At 52.1% G+C, this 4,723-nt stretch overlaps 3 non-coding genes across 3 annotated transcripts; 2 read left to right on the top strand and 1 right to left on the bottom strand.

Moving 5' to 3' along the window:
- TRNAG-GCC (transfer RNA glycine (anticodon GCC)) lies at window positions 1-71 on the bottom strand. The gene has a single exon. It is a non-coding gene; the product is annotated as a tRNA-Gly (tRNA).
- Window positions 72-2,413: 2,342 nt separating this feature from the next.
- TRNAD-GUC (transfer RNA aspartic acid (anticodon GUC)) lies at window positions 2,414-2,485 on the top strand. Its single transcript has one exon. It is a non-coding gene; the product is annotated as a tRNA-Asp (tRNA).
- A 1,156-nt stretch (window positions 2,486-3,641) lies between these two features.
- Window positions 3,642-3,713, top strand: TRNAG-UCC (transfer RNA glycine (anticodon UCC)). The gene has a single exon. It is a non-coding gene; the product is annotated as a tRNA-Gly (tRNA).
- Window positions 3,714-4,723: the final 1,010 nt, after the last annotated feature.

The raw sequence follows: 4,723 nt of genomic DNA, 5'->3' as shown, positions 1-4,723 counted from the left end.
TGCATGGGCCGGGAATCGAACTCGGGCCTCCCGCGCGGCAGGCGAGAACTCTACCACTGAACCAGCCATGCCAGGTGACCGAGTCATCCTTCTTCTCAGTCTCTCTTTTCTCAGAATACACGTAGCGGTCTGGTGGGTCAGTACCTGCTCTAGTTTCACACCATACTCGAAAAATCTCGCCTAAAACTTTTGCTTTTTGCTTTGGGCCTCCTCCAGGATTCCTCCCCTAAATTGTCCTCCTCCTACTCCTACTACTTCTCCTGCTGCTCCCATACCTCTTCCTCTAGAGAAGCTGGTTAAATGGCCTTGAGATAGGTATCTGAAAGCTGTTGGTGGGGAGGGTCGAAAAAGGCCTGAAGTCCCAGGGTGCATTTTTCTTCCAATCTACCCCTTCAGCAAAAATCCAACATAGTCTTCATTTGGGACCTGATCCTACACACACCTCATTGAAAGACTGGTTTTTCCAGTCTTGGACTCTGACGGACCATGGGTTGAGAAGAAGGAAGTGGTGTTCTTGAAGGTGCAAGTCGCACACTCTTGCTCAGGTAGCCCTCAGGTGCCCGCGGGACCCTGAGAGCCCAATGGGAGACAAAAAGCAACTATTAAGGGGGAGATACGAACCCAGGTCTCGAGGGGAGGATATTCTGGCAAGGCCGAAAATTAGACCAGCCATCCTGACCATAATCCAAACTGCTCCCTCCCTCTACTCGAGTGACGGCAGCCACAATAAAACCACGAGCTCAGACCCTTGGGTTCACCCTATTCAGTTTCCATCCAACACGCCTTGCCCTCTCCCCCAGGCCCCAGCACTATCCAAGCAAGTCTACCCATGTCTAGAACTACCCTTCCACAAACGCTGTGTGCCTTCCTGACGGATTCTTAGTGCGTACACTAACACCCTACTACGGATCCCAAGACCAGAGCGTTCATCCGTCTCAACCCCCATCCCCATTCCACTCCCCCGGTTTCCCGCACCGCAGCTGCTGTGGCCTTCCACAATTGCATCCTGGACCCTGCCTCTCTCTCTTTAAGGAACACACGCAGTTCAACCACTAGCCCCTCCCCCCCAGCCAAGAACTTACTGCTGAGAGTTCAGCAATGTCTCCCGCAGCATTGCTGTGGGGGACTAAAGGGTCTCATCTCCTTAGGAAAACACTCCTCCCTCGAATACGTCCCAAAGCAGAAGAGCCCCTGGGGCGCGCCGGCCTAGATGTGACCAAAAATAAACTGGACAATGAGTGTGCAAACGTCGCATCAACTGTAAGGCAAAGTTTAGACCAGGAGGTGCCTTGAAGCACTGAGAGTGAGTGCTGGGACAGAGTATCCCCAAGATGAGTGAATCCCAAGATCCCAAAGCTGGCGGTGTGAAAGGTTCGCCTAGAGACATGGTCAATATTTCCATGAAAGTGAAAATTGGCCAGGAGGGAAGAGACTGGCTCAGTGGATCAGCAGATGAGGTCCCGGAGCATTCAGCTGCTCTGTCTTCTCACCCCACCACCCATCCGTCTCATCCAACGCCCATCGACCTCCAGGAGCTGCTTTATCACAGCACCTCTTTCTCAGCCACACCCCCAGCCACCGCCTTCGTCCCACTCCTTCTCCTCCGCCTATTCCCCTACCTTCTCCTTTTCTTGCTCTCCCCCTCTCACCTCATTACATGTCTCTTCCCTTGGAGTCTTTGAAAATGTACACACACACACGCAGACACACACACACACACACACACACACACACACGACCTAGAGGCTATCGAGGGGGAAAAAGGGGGAGGGGTTAACCTAGAGTTCCTGAGCTTGTTTCGTGGGTAACTTTTTTTGGATTTCTTTTTATGCATTCCAAAATATTATCCTGAGAAGACTACAGCAGACATTCAAAGGGATCAAACATCCACACACCCACACACGCAAACTCAAACAGACACACGCGAGTACGGTGAGGAATTCCTTCCTTTGGAGAGCCATCTCTAATGACGAGAAAGAGTAGCTGTTTTAGAGGAATCATAGAGACTAAAGGATCCATAAGGCCACTCCATCCAGGGCCCCCTCTTTCCAAAAGCATGTCCCAAAAGCCTGCTGCTGAGAGCCCAGCTTTAGACTGATAGGTCCAGAGGTCTCTCGAGGGGTGGAATTTGAGAGGGGTTTGAGGCAGGTAACTGAGGTGGCTATGGAGAAAAAGGGCCTTCAGATTGTGAAGCTGGAAAGCTGTGGGGCTTAAGAAACAGTGAAAGGAGGGGAGAGGGGAGGAAGGGATATGTATGTATGTGCGCCCCTAGGATGCACAGTGAATGGCTGAGTGTGTGTGTGTGTGTGTGTGTGTGTGTGTGTGTGTGTGTGTGTGTGTATACATCCCTGGGATGGGCTGTCTTTATGTCTGCATTTCTGGGATGTTGACAGCCCAACTTCTACTAACTGCTTCCTCGTTAGTATAGTGGTGAGTATCCCCGCCTGTCACGCGGGAGACCGGGGTTCGATTCCCCGACGGGGAGATGCTTTTTTTTTTTAACACATCACAGTACCCCAATATCTCTACTCCTTCTCTACCAGCCGCAGCTTCAACTCAGGACTCCTAGCCTCTCTGAGTGTAAAAGACGTCACTGCGACACTAGGAGAGCGAGGGCCACCCTCAGCACCAACCCCCTGTGGCCTAGCCAGCCAAACCCAGACTTGCTGGTGGGCTGGCCACCTCCAGCTCCAGATGCCCAAGGGGTCTCTGTCTCGCAGTCATTGTAGCCCCAGACGCGAGGTCCCTTTCTTGCCCAGTATCTCGCCTCCGATCGAAAAGAAAGCCCGCACAAGAGCCAGGGTTTTGTACTTGATGTCCACAAAGGAAGTTTGTGGGCTGCTCACAGCGTGCCTGCTCGAGCTGGAGAGGGGCCTCGCGCTGCCAAGGCCCAACGGCCCATCTCAGGCCAGGACAGCCACTCACCCCACTGCCCAGTCTCTGATCCCAAGCCCTCTCTCCCGCAAGTGATTCGCGCCCTACCCAAACACTCAGTCCCACTCTCATACTACAGCCAACAGTCAGAAAGTGGGAGAAAGAAATCTCCGTGTCAGGGGCGAGAGGAGGGGCCATGTTGGCGCGGGCAGGGACATGGAGGACTGGGACAAGACAGTGGGACGTGGGAGGCAAGAGTTGTGGCAACCCAAACCATAGAGGTCACAGGCTGGTTCAGGCGCTGTCCTGGGCTTTGGTCTGCGGTTCTTGGTCCATTCCCAATCCTTCAAAGCTGGTGGGCTCAGGCTGGCCTGCCGGCGGTTTGCGGCTATGGTGAAGCCAACCGTACCGCCAGCGTTGATACCGGTCTTGACCTACTTCACAAACGTGAAGCTGCCAGAGATGCAGAGGCTCTGGGAGACCGGGGTGATGAGGGATGCAGCTGAGCTCGGGCAGCACCAGGCGCCGTCTCTGGCAGACATGGCAGGAGCACTGTCTGGGCTGAAGACTTCGGGCAAGGAGGGCGACTGCCAGTGAGGCAAGAGGAGATCTGGGTTGGCCTTGGCTCGAATGAGGAGAGAGTTGGCTAGCGAGTGCAGCGGCGGGCAGGGCTCTTATGGCGCCCCAGCTGCAGGATCAGCGAGGAAACTATCTGGAGCTCTCACTAGGCCTTGGGAGAGATAGCTACTGAACGCTTATGGCGTGTTGCGTTGGTGGTATAGTGGTGAGCATAGCTGCCTTCCAAGCAGTTGACCCGGGTTCGATTCCCGGCCGACGCAACTCTACTTTTCAGCGCTCTCGTCTTACCACACCGCTGACCCCTACACAGAGCTACGAATGACCGTTGACTTTCGCCTGACCCCTGACGGGTTCTTTATTGATTTCTCATCTCTTTGGGGGTCTTTGAGCATGTGCCCCACCTTAGTTGTGTTGGTGGCTCTCTATTTCTATCATCCCTTGGATCTTTTCCTTTTTCTAGATATACTGGATCTCGAGCTCAATATTTCACTTCAACTTCACAACAATAGAGTGCTTAGTCTGTGCAAGGGGACTCTCTAGGAGGCTGCAACTTTGGAAGACAAAGCGGAAAGAGCCTCTACCTTAGCCGGCGGGATAGAATGCATATTCACGAACTCCAAAATATCTGACATCACCCCAATCGGGACAATTCCTCCAAAGATGGCGATCCAATTTAAGCCAGGCTCACCCACCCTCTGACATTCCTGTCAAGCTCCTCCAATAAGATTTCTACGGAATATCGGGTGCACCACGGGTCTTCTTTCCCTTTTCCATTCTGATTCCAACTCCTTGTACATTTTCAGTACACTTAGAGGAAAACAAACACAATAAATTTAAATGCTTTTTTTGCGAATAAGTATATGCAAATTTGGTCCTTCACACACCCAACAGACATATACCCGCAGCCTGATGAATTCATCCTTTTGGTTGTCATAACGTCAATCAGTAAACTTGTACAGCCTCAGACACATAACACTTACTAGCTGTGTGACCCTGGGCAAGTCACTTAATCCCATTGCCTAACCAAAAAAAAAACCAGTAAACTTGTATTAAGCGCCTCTTAGCACCCAGCTAAGTGCAAGGGTGTACAAAGAAAGGCAAAAGACAATCTCTGCTCACAAGCAGCCAACGATCTAATGGGGGAGACAGCCAGCAACTATGTGCAAACGAGATATAGAAAGGAAATAATAAACATGGTTGGAAGGTACTAGAAGTAAGGCAGATACAGGAAAGCCTTCGGGATTTTAGCTGGGAATTCCCTCCAGAGGAA

Source organism: Phascolarctos cinereus, unplaced genomic scaffold, assembly GCF_003287225.1.
Source record: "Phascolarctos cinereus isolate Bilbo 61053 unplaced genomic scaffold, phaCin_HiC Scaffold_5;HRSCAF=322, whole genome shotgun sequence".
Taxonomy (NCBI): Eukaryota; Metazoa; Chordata; class Mammalia; order Diprotodontia; family Phascolarctidae; genus Phascolarctos; species Phascolarctos cinereus.
Note: the sequence above shows the minus strand (reverse complement) of the source record. Positions and strands in the feature narration are given on the sequence as shown.